Here is a 12,648-nt window from a genome sequence, read left to right on the forward strand (position 1 = left end):
CTCTGTTTCTTTCATTCTTGTGGTTATTATATCCCGTAGGTTTCAAATGTCAGTTATTGATTTTTCATTTTGGCCTGATTATTTTTTGTCTTTTTTGGCTCTGTGGTGAGGGTCTCTCTGATGTTCTTCCATGCTTTTCTCAAACCCAGGTAATAACCTTTGGATATTTGCTTTAAATTCTGGATCAGCCATATTATATCTGTCCTATTAGATCCCTGGCTATGACCTTTTCTTATTCTTTCTTTTGGGATGAATTCCCAAATAAGATTTCATCTTATCATTTCATCTAGGTTTCTGTATTCTTATTTGAGTTAGAAAAGCCTTTTTCCTGCTCCTGAGAGTAATGGCTTTATTAAGAATAGGTCATATAATGTCCATGGCTTAGTGCTTTAGGAGGTGTGTCTGTTTTGTGCTGAATGCACTTTGCTTCTCTGTTTTTGGCTGCCCTATACTTCATATCAGTCTTCTCTAGAGGTTTTCCTTCACTTCAGTGTGGAGGGTTTGGTCCTTTGCCTAGAATTTGGTGATTTTTAGCTAGGTTTGCCCTGGTCTGCTTGTTAAAAGAGACCTTATGCCATTTACACCAGAGATGAAGCTTTGCAGAACACTATCATTACTAGATATTGTGTCTGTAGGCTTTTGTGCTGGTCTCCTAGAAAAGGGGCCTGATGCACTGGTCCTGATGCACATTTGGTAGAGAAAAGGAGCATCAGAAGAGTTCAGGGGGTAGGACTTGGTGTAAGCAAGTTAGGCAGTCAGTGTTGGGACTGTGCTATTTATTGAAATTGGTTTATGCTGAGGGTTGAGGGAGGGAAATTGTGCTAGCCCACTCCTTTTGTCCTGTGGAGGGGTTTTGTGCTTCTTGCTCTCAGGGAAGCACTTTCAGGGGAGTGAATAATTTCACCTCTTGTATCACAGGCATTTTTCAGATCACTGTTTTCACACTGTCTGTCTCTGTGTCACTTGCCTGCCTAAAGGAGTGCAGTGCACCTTTGGCTCTACTCAGTCAGACCTGCTGAATTTTAAAATTCCAAATTTCAGGGAACACCTAGGTGGCTCAGCTGTTGAGCGCCTCCCTTTGGCCCAGGGTGTGATGCTGGAGTCCCAGGATTGAGTCCCACATCGGGCTTCCTGCATGGAGCCTGCTTCTCTCTCTGCCTATGTCTCTGCCTCTCTCAGTGTGTCTTTCATGAATAAATAAAATATTTTTAAAAAATTCCAAATTTCAGAGTCCTGGTATGGCAAGGACCTATCCTGGTACTCTGGGATAAGGTTTCACCCCGGTGGACCTGATGAAAGTTTGATCCAGAAGGCCAGTTGCACCTGAGTGCAAGGGTGTGGGATTTGGAGCAACAAGCTAAAACCGTAGCGTCTGTGCTAGCTGCCCTCGGCAGCTGTCTCCCCACCTATTCTGAGTGGCAAGGGAGAGATATGGCTCCTGCTTGTTCTTTCTTCATCAGCAAGGCAATACCATGCCTCAAAGATGAGCTCCAAAAATTCTTGAGTAGTGACTCAGTACTTTTTTTTTTAATTATCAAAAAATTGTACCTGTTTTATTAGCAATTTTAGTGATAACTTTACAGTTTGACAGGGCAGTGCAGAAGCAAGAATTTCATAGCACAGTCAGCCACCAGACTGCCATGCAGCTGCTCAAGGGTGCGCAGGTCCTGCAACTCCTACTGGATGCTAACTATCCATTGTCTGGAGATTCCTCCTCCAGGGGGCCTGGGGACTCTTCTACCGCTGTGATCTCTTCCATTGGTGCAGTCTGCTCCATGTCACTGGTATCTTTACCTGATCCCCAGGTTTGAACTCCACATCCACCCATGTTGTCTTCAGTTCTGATTGCTCTCTCGAAATCTCGTTTTCCTCTCTGGTCAAAACCGTCAAAAGCTCTGTTCCCAGGGCCACCTCTGCCTCGGCTTCGCATGGCCCCTCTGGGGCCTCCACGGCCTCTCAGTGGTCTGTCCCGATCAAACCTGTCAATGGTTTTTTCATCTGTGAACTTCTCAGGTGTCAAGTCGGCATGTCTCTCAGTCTCATAGGATTTTTTTTTCATAGTGGACTTTATTGGGGAAGGTTAGTGTAAAAAACATTAAAATTCATAAAATTTAAATAAGACAGTAAAATTATACCTTATAGCTATAGCCATCACTGTTGTAATCAAAAATCAGGTAAAGTCTAAGTTACTGCCTAAGCAAACACTATTTTGTGAGGCTGGTGTTGCGAAGCCCGAGGCAGGAAACAGTGCGATTATTATAAGTGAGCCCAGTGATGAATTTACATTTGAAGCTGAGGAAAGGGAAGAAGCATGTTATGATCAGGGCATCACAACATTCTAGTCTGAAAAAAGCAACTTTATTAGTGTCATAAGGAGAGTAATCAGTTTTCCTGGTGATGCGTCACGTCTTACTGAGCTCCATCTGGTCTGTCCCTCCAAACCCTTCCTTCTCCAGGCACAGCCTCCTAAGGCACCTGGCTGGCTCCCCCTGGAACCCCTGCAGTCACCTGGCCCCAGTGGCCCCCCACCCATCGTGCACACTGAGACCTTGGTCAAGAGTGTCCCTTACCAGGTAATGTGGGTTTCTCTTTGGTTATGGAATTTTTCTTTGATTTTTACATAAGCTTAAAAAAATATAGTTAGAAATGTGCTCCTGAATTCCAAATGTGGGCCCAGGGGGAGGTGTTGGCACATTGTTGCCGGGTTGGGTGGGCCCAGTTTGGGAGGGTTTTGTGGGTGAGCCCCTGGTCCCCCACCCACTGACAACATGGATGAGGACGGGCTTCCTCTCATGGGGTCAGGCATAGACCTGACCAAGGTGCCAGCTATTCAACAGAAAAGAACGGTGGCATTTCTAAACCACTTTGTGGTGCACACTGTACAGTTCCTCAACCGCTTTTCTACAGTTTGTGAGGAGAAACTAGCGGACCTTTCTCTTCGTATCCAGCAAATTGAAACAACTCTCAATATTTTAGATGCAAAGTTGTCATCCATTCCAGGCCTAGATGATGTCACATTTGAAGTATCTCCTGTAAGCGTCACTGGTGTCACAAATGAATCACATTCTGAAACTACTTCAGAGAAATCACAGCAGAACAGTTTACAAGACTCTGGACCACAGAGACGTGAAGTAACACCAGAAAATATCTTAACTGTAGCCAAGGACCTAAGATATGCCAGATATCTCAAAATGGTTCAAGTGGGTGTTCCAGTGATGGCATTAAGAAACAAAATGATATCAGAAGGACTAGACCCAGATCTTCTTGAGAGGCCAGATGCTCCAGTGCCTGATGGTGAAGGTGAAAAAAATACAGAAGAAAGTTCAGACAGTGAATCTTCTTTTAGTGACTAAGCTTAATTTTGATAACAGTTACATATACATGTGTAGGTATACGTATATATTCTATAAGAAAGAGAACCTGAACTTGAACTCTTAATCATAAAACATCAAATGGCCATATATCCACCACCAAACTTCTTCTATGTTAAAAATAAATAAATAAAGCATTCATAACCTGGCAAAAAAAAAAATCCCAAGTCTTTCACCTAAGTGATCCTTGAATTTTGCAGTCTGCCCCAGGGTTATTTGCTTGCTTCCTCTCTAGGAGTAGGGCAGCATCCTCAAGTCTCTATCACAGGCAAGCCTGGGGACCTCTAAAACTCCAGTCTTTGAGACCTGCTATTTGTAAAACTCATTAAAATCATCCCCTCTCATTTTCCCAGCCAATGGCTTTGGGAAGTGTTCTTGCGTGTATCCCTGTGCACTCCACACTCTCTCTCACCTTTCTCCATGACCAGGGCTCCCCCTCCTCTGCAGCATCCAGGATTCATTTCTCCTCCAAACCACATCTCTGCACTTCCTATCTTCCTTGATGTGGCGTCTTCTCTCCCTCTAGCTGTGCGCTTTGTTCTCTCAGTCCTTGGGTTGATTTCTTGGATATTCAGAATGATTTGATAATTGTCTAGCTGTTTCAAGGGACAAAGCAAACCTAGGGTCTTCCTACTATGCCACCATCCTAGCTTTTCCCGAGGCAACACATATCTTGATATCAACTCTGCTCTGTGTTTAATATATGGGTAAATACTGATTGAATAGTTTCTACATGATTTTTATAATTTACTTGGATTGTTACTACTGTTTACCCCCAGTTTGAACACCAGTTGGATTAAAAGTATCTTAGAAAAAAATACCTTAAAAATGTTATGATTCTTAAAATACTGGAACTCCAAGTAGTTCCCAGTCAAAATCGGAAGTGAAAAGGGGGGAAGATGTTTGTGAGTGATTTCTAATAAACCTTATCCTCAAAACCTGACCCATCATGAAGAGTTTGAGGTGTCTAATCTGCCTTTGCACAGCCCATTCTCTTCCATTTTATTCATAAGTGCTGTTCAGAGGCCTTCCTGGTGTCAATCCATGGTGACTGCCATCATTAGAGTACTAAGCAAATTTGCTGAAGTAATGCATGATATTTCCAAATACTCAGGAATCAAGCCTGGGGGGATAGAAGTAAAGGGAATGTAGGATAATCACTCAAATAATCCTCTCAGTCTCTGTAGATAAGGCAAGTTCAAGAATAGGGGCATGAAGTGGGCTTATATCCTTTTCCCCTTATCCAGTCCACCCATCCTTGGACTGGAGCAGCATTTGTTCTGTGTGCTGGGATACACCAAGGCAAGTGGAATATGGAGTAGAACTATCAAAATGTGTGATATTGCCAGATTAAAGACTAGAAAGACTTGTTCTTGGTTTCCTTGTGCTTGATGAAAACATAGCATATGAGCAAGTTGCTGAAGAGAGATATCATATACTTAAAGGGGACTGTATATGCCAAAGACAACAGCATTTTTTGTCTATGATGTGGTGTTTACCTCCACCACAACCATTGCCTGTTTTTTTCTGTTGGCCATTCCCATACTGGATTATGTACACTGGTTCCATTTAGATTTCTGAGATTCCAGTTTTGATCCTCAGTTGGAACCCAAGTGAAATTTTGGAGGAGCCAATTAATAGTACTTTACAATTAAAATAGAGAAAGGGATGCTTCATTAACGGAATAGTTCATTTTATGTGGGGTTACAAATTAAGCTGGCCCTAAGGGGCTATAGAAGACATAGATGAAGAGGCCTTACTCCAAAGTCTGACAAACAGAAACTCTTGGATTTGCCTTACATTTGAACAATCACAGATTTCACTGCTTCAAAGAAGAGTGGATTAGCTTTTCAAAGCTTTTAATAAAGTGGGATCCTGAGGATCCAAGAGCCAGTTCCTTATATCTCCTGCAGGGGAAGGGAAATCAAGAGTCCTGCTAATTAGCTCACATTCACTGGGATGATGTAATTCTTTTTTTTAATGTTTATATTTTTTATTATGATTATTTTTTGTATATTTTTTATTGGAGTTCAATTTGCCAACATATAGCATAACACACAGTGCTCATCCTATTAAGTGCCCCTCTCAGTGCCCGTCAACCAGTCACCCCAACCCTCTGCCCAGCTCCCCTTCCATTACCCCTTGTTAGTTTCCCAGAGTTAGGAGTCTCTCCTGTTCTGTCACCCTCTCTGATATTTCCCACTCATTTTCTCTCCTTTCCCCTTTATTCTTTTTCACTATTTTTTATATTCTCCGAATGAATGGGACCAAATAATGTTTGTCCTTCTCAGACTGACTTACTTCACTGAGCATAATACCTTCCAGTTCTATCCACATTGAAGCAAATGGGGTATTTGTTGTTTCTAATGGCTGAATAATACTCCATTGTATATGTATACCACATCTTCCTTACCCATTCATCTTTCGATGGACACCGAGGCTCCTACCACAGTTTGGCTATTGTGGACATTGCTGCTATAAACACTGAGGTGCAGGTATCCTGCTGTTTCACTGCATATGTATCTTTAGGGTAAATCCCTGGCAGTGCAATTGCTGGTTTGTTCTATTTTTAACTTTTTCAGGAACTGCCACACACTTTTCCAGAGTGGCTGTACCAGTTTACATTCCCACCAACAGTGCAAGAGAGTTCACCTTTCTCCACATCCTCTCCAACATTTGTTGTTTCCTGTCTTGTTGATTTTCACCATTCTCACTGGAGTGATATGGTATCTCACTGTGGTTTTGATTCATATTTCCCTGATGGCCAGTGATGTGGAACATTTTCTCATGTGCTTGTTGGCCATATCTATGTCTTCCTTGGTGAAATTTCTGTTCATGTCTTTGCCCATTTCATGATTGGGTTGTTTGTTTCTTTGCTGTTGAGTTTAATAAGTTCTTTATAGATCTTGGATACTAGCCCTTTATCTGATATGTCATTTGAAAATATCTTCTCCCATTCTGTAGGTTGTCTTTTAGTTTTGTTGACTGTTTCTTTTGCTGTGCAGAAGCTTTTTATCTTGATGAAGTCCCAATAATTCATTTTTGCTTTTGTTTCCCTTGCCTTCATAGTTGTATCTTTCAAGAAGTTGCTGTGGCCAAGTTCAAAAAGGGTGTTGCCTGTGTTCTCCTCTATGAAAAGCCCACAGCAAATATAATTCTCAGTGGGGAAACACTGGGAGCCTTTCCTCTAAGATGAGGAACATGACAGGGATGCCCACTCTCACCACTGCTATTCAACATAGTATTAAAAGTCCTAGCCTCAGCAATCAGGCAACAAAAAGAAATAAAAGGCATTCAAATTGGCAAAGAAGAAGTCAAACTCTCCCTCTTCGCAGATGACATGATGCTGTACATAGAGAACCCAAAATATTCCACTCCCAGATTGCTATACAGCAATTCGGCAGTGTGGCAGGATACAATATCAATGCCCAGAAATCAGTGGCATTTCTCTACACTAACTATGAGACTGAAGAAAGAGAAATTAAGGCGTCAATCCCATTTACAATCTCACCCAAAAGCATAAGATGCCTAGGAATAAACCTGACCAAAGAGGTAAAGGAACTATACCTTAAAAACTACAGAACACTTCTGAAAGAAATTGAGGAAGACACAAAGAGATGGAAATATCTTCCATGCTCATGGATTAGAAGAATTAATATTGTGAAAATGTCGTTGCTACCCAGGGAAATTTACACATTCATTGCAATCCCATCTAAATACCATGTACTTTCTTCAGAGAGTTGGAACAAATCATCTTAAGATTTGTGTGGAATCAGAAAAGACCCCGAAAAAAAAAAAAGAAAAGAAAAGACCCCGAATATCCAGGGGAATATTGAAAAAGAAAACCAGAGCCAGGGGCATCACAATGCCAGATTTTTGGTTGTACTACAAAGCTGTGGTCATCAAGACAGTGTGGTACTGGCACAAAAAGAGACACACAGATCAATGAAACAGAATAAAGAACCCAGAAATGGGCCCTCAACTTTATGGTCAACTAATATTCGACAAAGCAGGAAAGACTATCCCCTGGAAAAAGGATAGTGTCTTCAATAAATGGTGCTGGGAAAATTGGACAGCCACATGCAGAAGAATGAAACTAGACCATTCTCTTACACCATACACAAAGATAAACTCAAAACCGATGAAAGACCTAAATTTGAGATAAGGATGATGGAATTCTGTGGGGGCCAATCAGAACATTTACCCACAAGGAATGAGTTATTTTCCCCTTTTCTTCATCTCCTTCAATGAGTATAAATTCCCTTTCAGTCATTTGCAAGTAATAGCTATCAAGGTTTTTTTTTTTTAATTTTTTTTATTTATTTATGATAGTCACAGAGAGAGAGAGAGAGGCAGAGACACAGGCAGCGGGAGAAGCAGGCTCCATGCACCGGGAGCCCCACATGGGATTCGATCCCGGGTTTCCAGGATCGCGCCCTGGGCCAAAGGCAGGCGCCAAACCGCTGCGCCACCCAGGGATCCCGCTATCAAGGTTTTTGAAGTGTATTTTATTCACTCCAAATTATCACTGTGGGAGAGAGTAAGCATAGCCTTGATACCTTATTCTAAGCCTCCTCTCTAAAATAGGTTTAAAGAAGTCTAAAGAGTAAGTTTTCCACATTGCCTTTAGGAGCTTAAATATTACTGAGAGTGTTATCACTTTGTCAATCCTGAGTCAGAAAAGAGCAGCTCTCTGTAGCCCAGGCTCAAGGCCAGAGGCCCAATGCTCTCCATGTCCCCACTTTCAGCTTATATATGCAGATCTGTTGAATATTGACACTACTTTAATCACTTGAAAAGAGAAGCATACATTAATTTATTTCCAAGGCTCTTGGATTAAAACTGTTTTTGTTCCTGCTTCTCTTTCCACTACAGACTAAGTCCCAAACAGCAGGCTGTGATTTTGAAATAGTTTGCATTAACAACCATAGGTACCACCTATTATGTATTACTTCCTAGCCAGACAATACCTTAAAAATTCATTCAGATAATTCCTATGCATTGCTTCTTTTCTAACTGAATTGTTTTGGGGTATGACACATTTCATCCCATTAAGATTTATCAACACAGGTTTACAATCAATCAATCCATTAGCAATTTTTACCAAAAGCCTCTGAAACATCTCAGCCTTAAAGAATGACGAAAGCTGTTCATTGACAAGTCATAGAGACAAGTCTAACAAACCAAATAATTAGAGAATGATTCAAGTTAGAAAACTAGTGTATGAAAAGTGCAAATGATTTCTAGTTCTCTAGGCATTGAGAAAAGAAAGCTATCAATGACAGGTGAAACAGGCAAAGGAAGTTTAAGAGAGGGCAGAATCAGATGTATTCTTATCATTATACTGTCCATCAAACCATGTTTCAGGGATACCCTAGAGATGCCACTGCCTTCTAATGCGCATTGTATTAATTAATACAAGAACTCTAATTCAGAGCTGGAGTTTCTGGAACTAGCATGTATGGTTGTGGGCCTTAAAGCCATCTTAGGTTCCCAATGGTGGGATAAAGGGATTGAGGACTTTCTACTTTGTTGTAATAAAGTAAAAGTCAGTCCTGAATTGCTTTTCCTCATTCTAGGGGCCATAAATAAAAAGGTTAAGCTAGAAGAAAAAAAGTCACTGAATAGGTGAGTAGTCTCCAACCCAAAGAAGTAGCAGTTAGCTAATAAAGTAGGGTAAGTAATGTGTATATGTGTAGAAGGGACGATGTTATAATATAGAAGCTTTAGAAGTAGAAGACTTTATTTTTTTTCCATTACCACCCCACCTCCTTACTCTGTCACCAACTTGCTGTGTGACTTTGGGCAAATCAATTTTCTGTATCTTGGTTTCCTCAATTGTCAGATGGAGATGATATAACCTGACAAGGTAGTGGTGAAGATTAAGATTGTGATAGGCATATATATGAGCATGTTTCTTTATGTTTGTGTACTATAAGTTTGTGTGGTATATGTTTGTGTGGCATGTGTTTACGTTGCATATGTTGGATTGAGGCTGTAACAGAATTTCCCTACCCCATTGTTTTGCTCTATCTCTTCTTCCCACTTCTACTTTCAACCCCCTTCACTCATGCAATAAATGTGCCGAGAGGCAAACAGGAATGGTCAAATCCTAGTCTAGGATATAGTATGTAGTATCTCCCAGAGCCAATGAACACACCACTTTCCATAGCTTTGCAGATTCCTCTGTCTCAGGCAACCGTTCTTACGTTGAAAATGTTATCATTCCTTATTGAAACATCTCAAAGCAGCTGCCCATACCACAAGGGAGTGTTTATGGTTGGAAAAGGGGGGGGTTGCTATCTAGTGTTGGGAATTGAGCTTGAGTCTTTGTCCAGGGGAGATGTTTTTTCTCCAATTAATATGGATGGAGGAGGGGTTAGGAGGCTCACCTCGTTGCTCTGGTTACAGATCTGTCCCAAATTCTCCCCAACTGGAGAAGCTCTGTGCCTTCCAGGCTCAGTTCATCACTCAGGGGAAAAGGGCAAGTAAAGTCTCACTGCCCTCTTCCTTTAGGAACTGCTTCACCACTAAGGGTTGTCTTCTGGATGCTGAGCAACTCAGTGGACTATTGCAGCCAAGGCAGCATGCATCCTCCCGGACCTGGCAGTGCTTCCCGGTTGAGCTTTGCAGGTGACTTCATCTTCAGACTCTGCAAGGACTTGCTGCCAGGATGATGTCTGCAAATCAGAGGAAAGCACATGTGGTTCACACAGGAGGAAAGGCAAGCCAATTTTCCAAGTGCTAACTGGGGTTCCATTTGCCCCTATCAAAGGCTCAGTCATTTTGGGAGCCAGATCAGATGGAGCTTTTTTTTTTTAGATTTTATTTATTTATTCATGAGAGAGAGAGAGAGAGAGAGAGAGAGAGAGAGAGAGAGAGCACAGGCACAGGCAGAGGGAGAAGCAGGCTGCATGCAGGGAGCCCGACGTGGGACTGGATCCCGGGTCTCCAGGATCCGCACTGGGCTGAAGGCAGCACTAAACCACTGAGCCTCTCGGGCTGTCCTCAGATGGAGCATTTGAATGGGGAGTGTTTGTCACCAACAAGGCAGGTAGCATTCATCACTTCTTAACCTCTCAGTTAAATGTACCAGATTTTTTAAATTTTTTTTATTGGAGTTCAATTTGCCAACACATAGCATAACACCCAGTACTCATCCCACCAAGTGCCCTCCTCAGTGTCCATCACCTAGTCACCCCAACCCTCCCACCTCCCCTTCCACTACCCCTTGTTCATTTCCCAGAGTTAGGTGTCTCTCATGTTTTGTCACCCTCACTGATATTTCACTCATTTTCTCTCCTTTCCCTTTATTCCCTTTCACTAATCTTTATATATTAAATGTACCAGATTAAGTTTAACAGCCAGCAGGTAATTAATCTACCCCCCCAATTCCCTTTCTTTCATGCTAATCTCCCATCCCCTCCTTAAAGTCCCTCTGCTATCAGATTATTTTTCTCACACAAGAAGCCCATCTAGGAGTTCTAGCACTGTGGAGTCCTCCAAGCAGTTTGGAATACAGAAATTAGGAGAGGCAGGAGATAAGAGGCAGTTCAGGAAAAGGGCTCTTTGAAAATTTCATCTGACTATATTTCCAGTGAAGCAAAAAATCATATGTGGAATCATAGAAATATGTGTGAACTTTTGCAAAAACTATGTGCTCAGTACTTACCAAGATACCTATTTTCTCCTGAAAAAAAAAAAAGGAAAGCACATGAAGAGGGAGAAGGAAGAGAGGAAATTAAAAAGCCCAGAAAGCAGGCAATCTCCTATTTTAAAATTTACAGCAAAGAGTCTTATTTCTTGAAACTCTCGAAAGAGAGGTTTGGTTTGCTTGCTTTCTTCTTCTTCTTCTTCTTCTTCTTCTTCTTCTTCTTCTTCTTCTTCTTCTTCTCTCTTCTCTCCCTTTCTTGTGTGTCTATCTTTCTGATGTAGGTAGTCACTTATTCCTTGGAGCTAGGGTTTCTTGGCACCAAGATAACTAGTGCTGGTGGCCTGGAATTCACACATGTGCCTTCACCCCATCCTTCCTTAGATGTTATCTATCATACTGGAAGGCACTAAAGAAATCATTAACTTCTTGCCTCTTACAAGGAAGACATACATTATTTATTCTATAAGGCATGTGTAAGGTGGGGATGCAGGTTCTAGCAAGGACAGAAATAGGAAAAAGAGCAATAAACAGATTTTTATGGAGTTGTTCAGTTTTTCTGTCTCATTTGTGGAGAAAATAATCTCCCAGTGTGTCTTTTGTTTTGTCAAATGTATTCCTTATATCCCCTGAATCCTGAATCTTCTCAAAGGGATATGTGTAAACACTCTAAACCACTCTTATGCACACTGATGCACTATATTCCCCCTGAGTAGAGTGGAAGCCCTGTCAATCTATGTCACACATCTAATTTTCCCTAATAGTATGAAATCACCATGAATTTCTTCCATAAAAGCTTGATGTTCCCCCTGGATAGACCAAGAACCCAGTTTTCTACTTGTACACTGTTTTACTCACTGGAGAGTGTGGGAACACTTCACATCTGCCACATTTACCAGATTTCCCCCAGCAGTGAAGAATATTAGGTATCTTTCTATACAGCCTGAGTTTCCTTTGGAGAGTATGGGGGAACCCCATGTGCCAGATTTCTGAGTTTATGTGATAGCCCTGCATTGTACCCTGTGCCCCTCGAAAGAGTTATTTGGAGTGGGAGTATCATAACTCACCCTTACTACAACTGTCACCTTGACAGTTTGATTTTTTTAAAAAATCTTCATTGAAGGTAAAATTTTGCATCATTACTTTGTAGTAACCCCAGTCAGGGTTAGAGCATGCACATCTTTCCAGCATCTAGTTTCCCCTGTGGTGAGTACAGCAACCTTGAACTGTCTGCCACACATATTAAATTTACCACAGACAAGGCCAGGATGCTGTGTCTCCTGCAAACACCAAAAATTCTGTAGACAGCAAGAAAACACCTCACATCTCTCCTACAAGCCAAAATTTACCCACAGACAATGCTGGAAGATCCCTTTCTTTCCCTCATATTCCTTAACCCCAAAGCTTCTCTTTAATATAGCCTTGATGGTCTGCTCCAGACCTAAACAGTGGCCAAGAGCTCTGGAGAAATTTCTAATAGTCTCTCCATTCTTCTACATCTCAACATCACTTCCTCAACTGAGTCCTAACAGCCACTAGCAGATGCTCATAGGCACACAGCTCCTTCATAGAATCAGTGAGCCTCCCCCCAACCCAGCTGATGCCAGATCTTCACTCTGCCAACAG

General features: G+C 41.7%; 1 pseudogene; it reads left to right on the top strand.

Annotated features, from left to right (window-relative positions):
- Positions 1 to 2,731: 2,731 nt before the first annotated feature.
- LOC112911211 (WASH complex subunit 3 pseudogene) lies at positions 2,732 to 3,486 on the top strand (annotated as a pseudogene).
- Positions 3,487 to 12,648: the final 9,162 nt, after the last annotated feature.

This window comes from Vulpes vulpes, chromosome X (genome assembly GCF_048418805.1).
Source record: "Vulpes vulpes isolate BD-2025 chromosome X, VulVul3, whole genome shotgun sequence".
NCBI lineage: Eukaryota > Metazoa > Chordata > Mammalia > Carnivora > Canidae > Vulpes > Vulpes vulpes.